This window comes from Sus scrofa, chromosome 7, assembly GCF_054392235.1.
Source record: "Sus scrofa isolate SSC_HxYL_T2T_F1_AM1 chromosome 7, Sscrofa_HxYL_maternal_Yorkshire_Landrace_v2.0, whole genome shotgun sequence".
In the NCBI taxonomy this organism is placed as follows: domain Eukaryota; kingdom Metazoa; phylum Chordata; class Mammalia; order Artiodactyla; family Suidae; genus Sus; species Sus scrofa.
This window is the reverse complement of record NC_139389.1, coordinates 85,127,698-85,143,289: the sequence shown is the minus strand read 5'-3', so window position 1 is coordinate 85,143,289 and position 15,592 is coordinate 85,127,698. Positions and strand designations below refer to the sequence as shown.

General features: G+C 37.6%; 2 protein-coding genes and 1 long non-coding RNA gene across 24 annotated transcripts in view; 2 read left to right on the top strand and 1 right to left on the bottom strand.

Moving 5' to 3' along the window:
- LOC102166266 (uncharacterized) overlaps positions 1-15,592 on the top strand; it is a 565,109-nt gene that overhangs the window by 418,183 nt on the left and 131,334 nt on the right.
- LOC102160313 (T cell receptor delta constant) overlaps positions 1-15,592 on the top strand; it is a 660,440-nt gene that overhangs the window by 596,657 nt on the left and 48,191 nt on the right. The gene's annotated exons all lie outside the window — the stretch shown is intronic.
- The window catches only part of LOC146401705 (uncharacterized), a 76,133-nt gene that overhangs the window by 42,299 nt on the left and 18,242 nt on the right, over positions 1-15,592 (bottom strand). The window contains exon 2 of the long non-coding RNA XR_014810877.1: positions 12,252-12,342. This is a non-coding gene — a long non-coding RNA (uncharacterized LOC146401705). The remainder of the gene's footprint in view (positions 1-12,251; positions 12,343-15,592) is intronic.

Here is a 15,592-nt window from a genome sequence, read left to right as displayed (position 1 = left end):
AAAGAGTGTTCTGCCTATGTTTTCCTCTAGGAGTTTTATAGTATCTGGCCTTACATGTATGTCTTTAATCCATTTTGAGTTTAGTTTTGTGTCCAGTGTTAGAGAATGTTCTAATATCATTCTTTTACATGTAGCCATCCAGGTTTCCCACCACTTATGGAACAAACTATCTTTCCTCTTCTGTATGTTCTTGCCTACTTTGTCATAGATTCATTAACTATAGGTGCTTGGGTTTATTTCTGAGATTTATATCCTGTTCCATTGATCTCTATTTCAGTTTTTGTGCCAGTACCATATTGTTTTGATAACTGTAGCTTTGTAGTATAGCCTGAGGTCAGGGAGGCTGATTCCTCCAGCTCCATTTTTCTTTCTGAGGATGGCTTCGGCTATTCTGGGTCTTCCAAACAAAAGTTAAAAATATTTTGTTTGTTTCTGTGAAACATGTCCTTGGTACTTTGATAGGGATTGCATTGAACTTATAGATTGCTTTGGGCAATATAGTCACTTTGACAATATTGATTCTTCAAGTCCAAGAGCATGGAATCTTTCCTTCTGTTTGTGTCATCTTTGATTTCTTTCATCAGCATCTTATACTTTTCAGAGTACAGGTCTTTTGTCTCTTTAGATAGGTTTATTCCTAGGTATTTTATTCTTTTTGTTGCAGTGGTAAATGGGACGATTTCCCTTTTTTTTCTTTCTTTCTTTCTTTCTTTCTTTTTTTTTTTTTTTTGCTTATTAAGGTTGCACCTGTGGCATGTGGAGGTCTAATCAGAGCTACAGCTGCTGCCCTATGCCACAGCAATGCAGGATCTGAGCTGCATCTGTGACCCACACCACAGCTCATGGAAATGCCAGATCCTTAACCCACTGACCAAGGCCAGGGATGGAACCCACAAGCTCATGGTTCCTAGTCAGATTCATTTCCGCTGTGCCATGATGGGAACTCCCAATTTCCCATTTTAATTTCTCTTTCTGACCCTCATTGTTAGTATATAGACATGCAATCTATTTCTATGTATTAATTTTGTATCCTACAATTTTACCAAATTCACTTATGAGCTCTAACAATTTTCTGGAAGTGTCTTTAGGATTTACTAGGTATACTATCATGTCATCTGCCAACAGTGACAGTTTTACTTCTTCTTTTCCAATTTGGATTCCTTTTATTTCTTCTTCCTCTCTGATTGCCATGCCAAGGAATTCCAAAACTATGTTACTATGTTGAATAACAGCAGTGAAAGTGGACATCCTTGCCTTGTCCCTGATCTTAGCAAAGATGCTTTCAGTTTTTCACCATTGAGAATGATGTTAGCTCTGAGTTTGTCATATATGGCTTTTATTACGTTGAGGTAGGCTCCCTCTATGCTGACTTTCTGGAGAGTTTTTATCATAAACAACCAACAAGGCCCTAATCTCCAAAATATACAAACTCATACAACTCAACACAAAAAAACAAACAACCTGATGAGAAAATGAGCAGAAGACATAAATGTACATTCCTCCAAGGAGGATCTATGGATGGCCAGTAGGCACATGAAAAAATTCTCAACATCTCTAATTATTAGAGAAACACAAATCACAAATCAAAACTACAATGGGGTGCTACCTTATACCACTCAGAATGGCCATCTCTAACGAGTTTAAAAATAGCAATGCTGGAGAGGATGTGGAGAAAAGGGAACCTTCCTTTACAGTTGGCGGGGATGTAAATTGATACGATCACTATGGAAAACAGTATGGAAGTTCCTCAAAAAACTAAATATAGAACTACCACATGACCCATCAAGGCCACTCCTGGGCACATATCTGGACAAAACTTTCATTCAAAAAGATACATGCCCAACTATGTTCATTGCAGCACAAACTCACAATAGCCAAGACATGGAAACAAATTAAATCTGCATCAACAAATGAATGGATTAAGAAGATGTGGTACCTACACACAGTGGAATACTACTCAGTCATAAAAAAGAAAAAATAATGCCATTTGCAGCAACATGGCTAGAACTAGAGATTCTCATACTAAGTGAAGTCAATCAGAAAGAGAAAAACAAGCATGATATAATATCACTTATATGTATAATCCAAAATATGGCACAAATGAACTTATCTACAAAACAGAAACAGACTCGTGGATATAGAGAACTATGGTTGCCAAGGGGGAAGAGAGAGGAAGTAGGATGGATGGGGAATTTGGGGTTGGTAGATGCAAACTTATTACATTTAGAATGGATGAACCGGAGTTCCCGTCATGGCTCAGAGGTTAATGAATCCGACTAGGAACCATGAGGTTGTGGGTTCGATCCCTGGCCTCGCTCAGTGGGTTAGGGATCTGGCATTGCTGTGAGTTGTGGTATGGGTCACACATGTGGCTCAGATCTGGCATTGCAGTGTCTGTGGCATAGGCCGGCAGTTACAGCTCTGATTAGATCCCTAGCCTGGGAACCTCCATATGCCTTGAGTGCGGCCCTAGAAAAGACAAAAGACAAAAAAAAAAAAGAATGGATAAGCAATGAGATCCTACTGTATAGCACAGGGAACTATATCCAGTCTCTTGGGATAGACCATGATGGAAGATAGTATATGAAAAAGAATGTGTATGTATATACATATAGGAATACAGCAGAAATGGACACAATACTGTAAATCAACTATAACAAATTTTTTTAAAAACATGAAAAAAATTTTAAAATTTTAAAAAATGAACACAAAGACTAGGATAATCAATGTGAAACTCCTAAACATTGAATAAATTGCTTTTCTAACTTATAATTTTAAACTAATTTTAGATTCACCTGAAATTGCACACACACACACAAACAACTAACAAGGAGGTACTTTGTACCCTTCATCTAGTTCCTCCCAATCATACCATCTTTCGTCACTACAGTACAGTGCCAAAACCAGGAAAATTACATTAGCACAATCTACAGAGCTCATACTGATTTCATCCGTTTCATATATACTCACGTGTGTGTAGATTTCCATGCAATTTTTTTACCCATGTAGATTTGTGTGATCACCACCATCAAGAAGGAGAAGTGTTCCATCCCCACAGGGCTCCCCAGTGCCTCTGTAAAGCATATACCCACCTCCCATTCCTAACACAGAAAGCACCAGTCTGTTTTCTGTCTCTATAATTTTATTCTAATATAAATGGAATTATATATAAATGGAGTCATAAAGAATGAAACCTTTTGAGATTGTCTCTTTTTTTCACTCAGCATAATTACCTTGCGATCCATCCAAGTGATCGAATGGATCACTGGTTCATTTTTATTGCTAAGTCATACTGAATGATATGAAAGTATCATAGTGTGTGTATCCACTTACCTGTTGAAGGACCTTTGAATTATTTCTAGCTTTTGGCTATTGCAAATAAAGCTGCTAAGAACACTCATGAAAAGAAAGAAAGAAGGAAGGAAGGTAGAAAGGAAGGAAAGAAAGAAAGAAAGAAAGAAAGAAAGAAAGAAAGAAAGAAAGAAAGAAAGAAAGAAAGAAAGGAAGGAAGGAAGGAAGGAAGAAAGAAAGAAAGGAAGGGGGGGAGGGAGGGAGGAAGGAGGGAAAGAAAGAAAGAAAGAGAGAGAAAGGAAAGAAAGAAAGAAAGAAAGAAAGAAAGAAAGAAAGAAAGAAAGAAAGAAAGAAAGAAAGAGAAAGAAGAAAGAAAGGAAGGAAGAGAAGAATGTTATTGCTAGCTTGTGCCAGGCCTTGCAAAGATATCCTTGTACTGCAACTGTCTCTAAGAGATTGTAACTTGGCTTTCCTTGAGTCTGTATTGCTATTTTTTGCTCCAAGAAAATGGTCCCTTGTTTTCAGTGCCTACTTAGCAAAGCTAAGAAAAATAGGAAGCACAGGGACAAAGTACAAGGAAAGACACAAAAATATTAGTACCAGGGAAAATACTGTTGTGGACTCAAAGTATTTATCATGTGAATTGATATTCCTGATCTCCCCCTAGAGAACATAGAGGCCAGGATTTGGATATGTACTTTATCAGCATCTGCAAAAAAAAAAAAAAAAAAAAAAAAAAAGGAGAATTCATGTAGTATAGTATCTTCAAGTCCTGCAGTTTCCACAGCAGCAGGGGGAGGAATAGAAGGAAGCTTAACTCTGGCTTGAATGATTCAAAGTCTTGCCAATAGCTCAGGGAGGCTGCCAGCTGCCAACTCTCTGCAAACTCTAAGTAGGTCCTCCTTGGCTTCTCATTCTTATCTTCCTGGTTCTCATTCTTTCTGTGGTTCTCTTCTCCATCACATCCCCCATATGCTTATATTCTATCCCATCAAAACCTGATATCAAGAAAAATAACCTGAAACCAGTTCATACTGGTTTCATAATAATGAACAATGGAAATCAATGTAGAATTTAGGGTTAGGCTTGTAAGGGAAGGAACGTTGTATTTAATAGAGACAATAGCCTTTAGGTAAAGACTAAACCAACCATGACAGAATTTTCAAAGTTTGAGGACACTGCCCAAAATGAAAGATGGAAATTTATTCTCTCTCTGGAGCTCAGTGTGGATCAGACATGGAGGCTCTGGAACCTCCAGGTGGAAAGCTCTCTTCCCAGGTTCAGGAAGAGGTCAGGAATGGGGCCAATAAAAAAATTAAATTAAATGTGTGTGATTTAATTTAATAACAGAAGGAGTTCCCATCATGGTACAGCAGAAAACGAATCCATGGTGCAGCGGAAAGGAACCATGAGGTTGAGGGTTCGATCCCTGGCCTCGCTCAGTGGGTTAAAGATCTGGCGTTGCTTTGAGCTGTGGTGTAGGTGGCAGACATGGCTCGGATCTGGCATTGCTGTGGCTCTGGTGTAGGCCAGCAGCTAGAGCTCTGATTAGACCCCTAGCCTAGGAACCTCCATATGCCGTGGGTGCAGCCCTAAAAGGACAAAAGACAAAAAATAAGTAAATAAATAAATAAATAACAGGAATAGTTTTGCATGGTTGACATTATTTAGCCATGAAACAAACATCCTTGTCAGAGAGTGGGTCCAGGTGGATGACTACACTGGGAAGATTGTCCGCACGGTTGGCAGCTGGAATTCAAGGACCTGAGCTCTTTCTTCCCAAAATTCAATGCAGTATTCTATGTCGAAAAAAACTCCACTGACACCAAAAAGCAAATATAGTCACTATTTAGGTATATTCCTTCCCAGTTTTGTTTTTCAACATATAGATTATTACATACTCTGTGTATGTCATCACACCCCATATACACATTTCATCACTTTTTACATTAGAAAATCAATCCCATATATTATTAGATACTTTCACTACTCAGTTTTTTTTTTGTTTTTGTTTTTTTGTTTTTTTGTTTTTTGCTATTTCAGGGCCATACTCAAGGCATATGGAGTTTCCTAGGCTAGGGGTCAAATCAGAGCTACAGCTGCCGGCCACAGTCACAGCCACAGGAACTCAGGATCTGAGCTGCATCTGCGACCTACATGACAGCTCACAGCAACACCATAGCCTTAATCCACTGAGCAAGGCCAGGGATGGAACCCACATCTTCATGGATCCTAGTCAGGTTCATTAACTGCTGAGCCACGAAGGGAACTCCTTCATCAGTATTTTTAATGACCTGCATTAATACTGTACTTGGGAACATTTATGGTTTAATCAGTTCTCATACAATGGAGAATTTGGGTAGCTTCTACATTTCTACTTCTATAAAAATAGCTTTAATGAATATATCCATATGTAACACATTGATCACAGAATTATGATACATATTTATGAGGGATACTTTATATATGGTATAAAAAAGTACAGATACATAACATATATGTGTGTATATATGCATATGTATGTATACATATGATCTGAAGTAAGTCTCCACTTTTTGTCAATTAAAAGATTTAAAATGAAGGGTTTTGCCAACTTGAATATATAAATATATTAGGTTATAGAAAATTATCAAATTCTACTTTAAAATGTTTAATATATTAAATTACACATACATATTTTAAATCATATATAGCTTGTTAATTTTGAAATTCTGCTTTTTTTCCATTCTCATAAGATCATAAAACCTATTTCAATTTCTTTGCCAGCATCACAAACCAGTGTTATCTATTATCAGTAGAGCTGCTTTTTGATCTTGGAACATTTTTCCAAGCATGTCAACTCACCTGCATCTACATTGTTTGTGTCAAGCACATATATGAAGTTATCACTAAAACATTTCTAAACCACAATACTAGTTCACGAATATTACAACTATTGCTTTGTCATTTAGCCTGTAAGTGAACATTCATGACCTCAACAACAAAATATTTACTTTAAAAGATTTGTTTAAGCAATATGGAACACATAATTTTTTTTTCTTTTTGTCTTTTCGCCATTTTTTGGGCCGCTCCCATGGCATATGGAGATTCCCAGGCTAGGGGTCCAATTGGAGCTGTAGCCACCAGCCTATGCCAGAGCCATGGCAAAACGGGATCCGAGCCGTGTCTGCGACCTACACCACAGCTCATGGCAATGCTGGATCCTTAACCCACTGAGCGAGGCCAGGGATCAAACCCTCAACCTCATGGTTCCTAGTCAGATTCGTTAACCGCTAGGCCACGACAGGAACTCCTGAACACATAATTTTTTTTAAGTTTATTTTTTTTAATAATTTTTTTTATTTTCCCACTGTACAGCAAGGGGGTCAGGTTATCCTTACATGTATACATTACAATTACATTTTTCCCCCACCCTTTGTTCTGTTGCAACATGAGTATCTAGACAAAGTTCTTAATGCTATTCAGCAGGATCTCCTTGTAAATCTATTCTAAGTTGTGTCTGATAAGCCCAAGCTCCCGATCCCTCCCACTCCCTCCCCCTCCCACCAGGTAGCTACAAGTCTCTTCTCCAAGTCTATGATTTTCTTTTCTGAGGAGATGTTCATTTGTGCTGGATATTAGATTCCAGTTATAAGTGATATCATATGGTATTTGTCTTTGTCTTTCTGGCTCATTTCACTCAGTATGAGATTCTCTAGTTCCATCCATGTTGCTGCAAATGGCATTATGTCATTCTTTTTTATGGCTGAGTAGTATTCCATTGTGTATATATACCACCTCTTCCGAATCCAATCCTCTGTCGATGGACATTTGGGTTGTTTCCATGTCCTGGCTATAGTGAATAGTGCTGCAATGAACATGCGGGTGCATGTGTCTCTTTTAAGTAGAGTTTTGTTCGGATAGATGCCCAAGAGTGGGATTGCGGGGTCATATGGAAGTGAACACATAATTTTTAAAGCACAGTCCCAAATACACCTACTAAATTTTTGTTAAATTATATTCATCTTTTTCACTAATCTCATCGGCAGAGTTTTAGAAGTATTGACTTGATTAAGATCATGTCTGGTAAATGGTCCTCACTAAGTTGTATTTAACTATGCAAAATCAAAGAATTTCATGAAAGCATTGTAATTTTGCTTTTTGTAATATTTGCAAAGATTCAAATATAAGAGGAATATTTCCTCTGTGATGAGAACAAATTTCAATTTTCATTCAAACATCCATAGCATTTTCTTACAGCAAATTCTCTAAAGTGGAAATATTTGTTCAAACTAGTATGAATATTTTCAACCCCTTGATAGTAACAAATTAACTTCCAAGAAAAATATAACAATTTTTATTGTCACCAACATATTGAGAGCAGAACATCTGGAACATCACCTTTTCTAACAAAACATTGCTTAAATGTCTATTGTTAAAAGTTACTTTGTTGAATCTAAAAAAGATTAGATAGATAGAGTGTAACTGAATCACTTGCTGTGTTCCTGAAACTAATACATATTGTAAATCAACTATACTCCAATAAAATAAATAAGTAAATAAAATAAAATTCATCTCAGACTATACACATATACAAATACCTTATATATGTGTGTGTGTGTGTGTATACATACAATATATATTACAAAATTTTTTTAAAAGTTACTTTGTTAATACCTTCTTCTTTACATTTGTTGTTGTTGTTGTTGCTAAAGAGGTACATTTTTATAAGTTTCTTAACCAATGAGGAACTTTCTTCATTTATCCTTTGACCATTTTTCTTTTAGATTCTTCATGTTTTACCTACTGATTTATGCAATTGTAATAATTTTTACACCTGAATTTTAGGGACTTCAACCACAATAACAGTATTGGAGAAAGGAGATTTCTGAAGTGTTCTAGATGGCAAAGGGTAGTGAGGGCAAAATGCCAAGGGAAAGATAAAAGGAAAACGATGGTTACTGTACAGTGGTATTCCACTGTGTTATAAGCCAAAAAGGTTAAAGTGTATTAAACCTTTGCTCAAAAACCTCAAGTCTGATCCACTGTCTCTGTCTCAGCATCAGAAGGTGTCCTTTGAATGTCACACGGAAATAATATTTGAGTTTCTGCCCACTTGCCTCCACCTCCTTTTGTTACAGATTTACTCCACACTGTCCTCGCTGCTTTGGTTTTAGAATGTGAACGAGTACCACTAAACTCATCAAAATGAATAATCTCACCATATTTTACCAACATTTATCACCTATACATTCTTGGCATGTAAAAGAGAACATCATGGAGAAGTAAAGGCATGGAACTAACAATGTCTGTGCGCCTGTGCACTGGGTCACACACTAGTATATGATGAGGCAAGAAGTTGAGTCCACTTCTGTCTAACTTACATAATTCTTCCTTATTCCATAACCTCAATGATCAGCACAAAGCAAAACAAGGGTTTGGAAAGTGCCTGTTGTAAACTGGAATTCGGCTGACTGGAATAGACAGGCTTACACAGAGTCCAATTTTTTTTAATAATGCATTTCTTAAGTCCATAACTAAAAACAGATCCACAAGGTGAAAATCTGACTCTGAATCCTCAAATCCTAACAGTTCATGTGCCTTGTTCTGATGAGAAAACTGTCAAACGAAAGAGTAGAGATAGAAAGAAGGTCATTAGGAAGTGGACTGGACAAATGACCCAGCAGTGCAACAAAGAGAACAGACCCTTCATGAGCGCAACCTGACTTATCACAAAGTCAGCAAACAGAAGGTGGCAGGGAAATTTCTGTTGGGTAGAGTTAGCAGCAGGGAAGAGCTCTGGCAGATGAACCTTGACCTGGTCCTTGAAGATGTCACAAGACCTACCCCGACTGGAAATGTATTTCAGAGTCAAGGAATCTTCTCTCCGACCTAATGCCACTAAGCTCTCTCCTCATCCCAGACCAAAGGCACCACTTATGCCACCCACGTACTCTATGTGTTTCTGAAAGATATTTCCTGGGAACTAAGAGAAATTTCTGCTCAATGAGAGGGTCAATCAATGTTAGTACCACAGATGTGAGAGCTGACCAGCCCTGGGCTCTCCTTCACTTGTCTCCTGTTTCTGCATGTATTTGATCCTAGAGCACAGGGATTGATCCCTTTATCCTGGGATTACAATCACCAGTTAGAACACCACATCCTATTACTCTTTCTAAGCCTATTATAGAAAAGGTAATGTGTGGAGGAAGAAAACTCTACCCAGGCTTCCTCCCAGGTTGTCCAAAATAAACGGGGCTTATGATTTAAAGGACAGAATACATCAACTCAATCCGAATAAAATCGGAAAAGCCCATTTACCAGTGTAATAGACAATTCACAGAGAAAACACTTTTAATGACATTCTCATTTTTAGAGCAGAAGTGGAACATATATTCCAGAAACAGAACATATTTTAATTTCTAAAGGAGAAAACTTTTAGATATTAATGTTTCAGCATAGACTAATGAGTTTATAGGATCTCTTTCTGTTACAGTGGAATGAAGGCATTCACAGTTACAGGAAGATAAAAATGTGACTAGCTTCTGGCTTCAAGCAAAACATCATGCAGAAAAAATTACTCCAAGCTAAGGGAAAAGTATTAAAACATTGCAGAGTCTCATTATCTGCCGGTTGCAATGGGAATATGAAACTTTTACAAAAAGATCGTTTTTTCTGTCACTCTTATCCTAGGGATCAATCTTGGCCTCATCAGTCATCATGTCGACCTGACAGGATGCTCAGGACACAACCTCCCCTACACAGTGTTGCTGACAAACAGAAACCAATTAATAAGCCTGATCCAACCTTTAGTTCTGCCAGGAGACAAGGGAGCTAGAAGAACAGGTTAAAAGACTCCACAAAGAAACAACTAGGACAATCCAGAAGGTGCAACATTCTGCAGGACAAGTCCAGTCCCTTCATAATCAATGTGGTGAAAAGAAAACACGGGTACAGTGGAGGGAAAGCAGTGGAAGGAGAACTGCTACAGATTAAAGAAACTTCAAAGATTTAGCCACCAAATTAAACGCATCATTTTTGACTGGATTCTTGTTTCCCAAAACCATCTATAAAAGACATTTGGGAAGAATTAGGAAATTTGACCATGGACTGGATAGCAAAAGATTTTAGAGAATCTTTAACTTTGTTAGTTGGGAAGTGGTATTATGGCTACATAGAGAAACATTTTTCTTTTTTAAAAATGCATGCTGAAGTTTGTGGAAAGAAGTTGTCATACTGCTTGTAATTTATTTTTAAATACTCGACTGAAATAAACAGCCAATTTGGCAAACATTAACAATCATTTAATTTAGATGATGAGTCTTAAGATATTGATTCTGTTCCCCTCTTTTCTAATATTTCTAAAACTTTATAATAAAATGTTTTTTGGTTTTCATTTCCAAGGGGTCATGATATCTATTGCAAGTATAAGAATACAATATGTTTCTTGAAAATTAGCATGCTTTCTTTAAGGACAGTGTTCTGCTCAAAGAAACTGTGAATCTGTAGGTGTTTAAACAAATTAAAACTGTATGTTCATGTGACATATTTCTAAGACAGTAATGGACTCTATTGCTAACTAAATAGGTAAAATTAATAAGAAAAACACAAATGATGATCTTGTGCATTTTGGATTATTCTCACTCAATAAATAGGCATAAGTGGTATCATTTAAAATCACTGCCTTTCAAGATCGGAGATAATGACAATAGCTCAAAATCAAGTCTTCCACTTGATTGCATGGGGGTGGGGCAGTATTCGACCCCTACACAGCACCAATGAACTCCAATCAGTGGATTTTCAAGCTCACTTCTCCTTCAGCAGGGTGAACAACATAGGGAAGGTAAGAGAAGCTTCTAATAAAAGCCTAAGTGTGCCGGAGGCCCCTGACTGAGGGGAGTCTAACTAGTTTGTCCATTCTTGAGGCTTCTTATGGATCTCAATTCACAATCCTGGCCCTTTTATTTTATGTCCAGTTGCTAATAAATTACTTGACCCATTAACCATGAAAGCCAAGTCAATCCATTCCTTCCCTTTATGGTTTTGCCTAAAATTCAAGTCACCATCCCAACTACCTGTATTTTAACAAGTAAACATAATTTTTAATAGAAAGACTGAAGTTTTGCAACAGTAATACAGTGTGGGGACTAAACATAATGCAACCAGATTATGGGCCTTCCCAGAGGCCCTCCTCTGTCACCAAAACATCATCATCATGGATCCAGCATCTAAGACACTGAGTAGAGGAAAAATCCCCAGGCAGATGACATACAGATCCATGGTCCTTGACTCTAGAGACATCACCAAAGCAATTGGGTCAGTTTCAGCAATTTACACAATTGGAAAGTCACTGTTCACAATGGCTTCTGACCACTTACTCAACCATCTGTCAAAGCATATGATACAATTGATCTGCGAATCACTAGCAAACAAGTAGCGTGTGGTGAGGCAGTAGAGAAAGGCTGGACTGATGGTTGCCCTTGCAGCTTTGGCAACACAAACCACATAGATGAGGACAGTGGTTCTCAAAGTATGATCTATGGATTCTACAGCCTCTGAGACTTTTTTGGGGAGTCCATGAGGGCAAATTATTTTCATAAAATTATTTTCAACACATTATGTGCCTTTTTCTTTGTGTCAACATTTGCTCTGTTGGTGCAAAAGCAATGGTGGGTAAAACTGATAATCCCTTGGCATAAACAAGTCAGTGGCATCAACTCTGTATCAGGGCTCCTTCTATTCTTCATTGATATGTATTTGCAGGGAAAAAAAAAACAGTTTCACTTAAAAATGTTACTGACTACATTAGTTGGCTGGGGTGTCATGGCAAAATAGGTAGTTTAAACAACAAAAATTCATTTTTATCACAGTTCTGAGACTCGAAATTCAAGATCAAGTTGCCCACAGAGCTGGTTTCTCCTGAGCCCCCCTCCTTGGCCTGGTGATGGCTACCTACTTCTTATGTCCTCATATGGACTTACCTCTGTATGTCTGTATCCCATGTTCTCTCCTCTTTGTGTGCCCAAATTTCCTCTTCTCATAAGGACACCAGTCAGACTAGATTAAGGTCCCCTGTAATGGAAATCAAATGACCCATTTTAACTAAACTATCTATTCAAGAGCAGTATCTCAAAACACAATTATCCTAAGATATGGGGCATTAACACTTTAACATATGGATTTAGGAAGGACACGATTCAGTCCATAACACTGAAAAAGCAGTGAAACTGTTAATTGTATTAAATCTTCACTTGAGCAAATGTCTTTTTAGTATTCTGTGTGGCAAAAGTGGAAGTACACAGCATTTCTGCTGCACACCAAATTACTACATTATCATTGACATTTTTCACAGAACTACAACAAACAATCCAAAATTTTACATGGAATCATAAAAGACCCAGAATTTCCAAAGCAATTCTGAAGGAAAAAAAACACGCAGGAGGCATAACTCTCCCAGACTTCAGACAATATTACAAAGCTACAGGAATCAAGGCAGTGTAGTACTGCTACAGAAAATAGACATACGGACCAATGGCACAAAGTACAGAACCATGAAATAAACCCAGACACATATGGTCAATTAATCTTTGCAAAGGAGGCAAGAATATAAAATGGGAAAAAGACAGTATCTTCAGCAAGGAGTGCTGGGAAAACTGGACAGTCGCATGTAAATCAAAGAAACTAGAACACACCCTCACACCAGGCACAAAAAATAGAGTCAAAATGGCTTAAATACTTAAACATAAACAAGACACCATAAAATTCTTAGAAGAGAACATAGGCAAAATATTCTCTGACATCAACTGTACAAATGTTTTTTTAGGTCAATCTTCTGAGTAAATGGGAAGAAAAACAAAAATAAACCAACAGGTCCTAATCAAACTGACAAGCTTTTGCATAGAAAAGGAGACTATAAAAAAAAAGCCAAAAGACAAACTATAGAATGGGAGAAAATAGTTACAAGTGATGCAATTGTATAATCCCCAAAATGAACAAACAACTCATACAATTCAACAGCAAAAAAAAAAAAAAAAAACACACAATCCAACCAAAAAGTAGGCATGAGACTTAAATAGACATTTCTCCAAAGATGACATATGAATGGCCAACAGGCACATGGAAAAATGCTCAACATCACTAATTATTAGAGAAATGCAAATCAAAACTAGAGTGAGGTATCATCTCACACCAGTCAGAATGGCCATCATTAATAAATCTACAAATAACAAATGCTAGAGAGGGTGTGGACAAAAGGGAATCCTCCCACACTGTTGGTGGGAATGTAAATTGGTACAACCACTATGGAAAACACTATGCAGGTACCTCAGAAAACTAAATATAGAACTACTATGTGACCCAGCAATCCCATTTCTGGCCATATATGCAGTTAAAACTACAATTCAAAAAGATACATGCACCACTATGTTCATTGTAGCACTATCCAGAACAGCCAAGACATGGAAAGAACTTAAATGTCCATTGAGAGATGAATGGATTAAGAAGATGTGGTACATAGATACAATGGAGTACCACTCAGCCATAAGAAAGAACAAAATAATGCCATTTGCAGCAATATGGATGATACTAGAGATTCTCATACTAAGTGAAATAAGAAAGAGAAGGACAAATACCATATGATATCACTTATATGTGAAATCTAAAATATGGCACAAATGAACCTATCTACAGAATAGAAACAAACCCTTGGACATGGAGAAGAGACTTGTGGTTGCCAAGGGGAGGGGGAGGGAATGGGATGGACAGGGAGTTTGGGGTTAGTAGATGAGAACTATTACATTTAGGACAGATAAGTAATGCCATCTCGCTGTATAGCACAGAGAACTATATCCAATCACTTGTGATAGGAAGTGATAGAAGATAATACGAGAGAAAGAATGTATAGATACATATAACTGAGTCACTTTGCTGTACAGCAGAAATTGACAGAACATTATAAATCAGCTATGATAGGAGTTCCCGTCGTGGCGCAGTGGTTAATGAATCCGACTAGGAACCATGAGGTTGCGGGTTCGGTCCCTGCCCTTGCTCAGTGGGTTAAGGGTCCGGTGTTGCCGTTAGCTGTGGTGTAGGTCTCAGACGCGGCTCGGATCCCTCGTTGCTGTGGGTCTGGCGTAGGCCGGAGGCTACAGCTCCGATTCGACCCCTAGCCTGGGAACCTCTATATGCCACGGGAGCAGCCCAAGAAATAGTAAAAAGACCAAAAATAAATAAATAAATAAATCAGCTATGATAAAAATTTTTAAATAAAAAATTTAGAAATTATTATGTTATCTCAGGGAAAAACATGTGAGTAAAATTGTTTGAGTTGCAACCTGAACTAGCCACTTTTTCCATGAAACACAATTTTGCTTAAAGAATGGTTATTCAGACGTGTGGTTGTCAAACATTTTCTTGAAAATGAATAAACTGAGCATGCCACATCAAGAGAAAATATAAATCACTGTTGATAATGATAACAAACTAAACTTTCAGGCAAAAATTAGAATTTGGGAAACTTGTATCTGCAACGGTGAGCTGGATGGTTCTCCAGTACTAAAGAGTAGTTAAATATTGCTCTGTTTTTAAAATATTGATGGTCATATTAACTACTTTATATCTTTGATACTGTGTAATGAAATGTGACAACATGCAGAAGTTGCCTAACTCTGTGAACCAATTATTTCCCAAAAGACCAACAGATAATGCTATAAAACCATGCAGGGTGAAAATTCCACGCAAAATGCAGGCTAGTCCAATGGACTTTAATGAAAAAGAAGATAAGTCCATTAACACTTTCCTGATTTCACATTGCAACTAAGCTATCTTTTTCTACTACCTATCTGTGTAAGGCCAGGTTTTGCTCATTTAGTTCAACAAAACCAATATACTGAAATAGATATAATGCATAAGGAAACATGAATCCGACTGTCTTCTAATAAGCTAGTGCTACCCTGAGGGTTATCCAAAGACTATGATCAAATACCTCCAGTATCTCCCTACTTTTGTCCATATTCTCCAAAGTTTTCAAGCTGTTCCTGCATGTCTGTGGTTTGAAGTCTTTTCAACAGTCCAGTATTCTCCTTTGAATACATTGCAGTTAGTCTACAACCCTCAAAGATACATGTCAGTATCAAGAGCAAGGGGTGGAGATAAATATAGCTATTTCAAAGCCCACAGCCACAAAATCAAAAGCTCTAGGATGCCCTTGCCCAATCCCTCTTTCATTTCTTGACCTGATGTCCCATCAATTTTCTCCAAATGCTCTGAGTCTCCAGGCAGAAGGACTGGTCCCACCCAGGACCGGACAATATCATGGTAAACT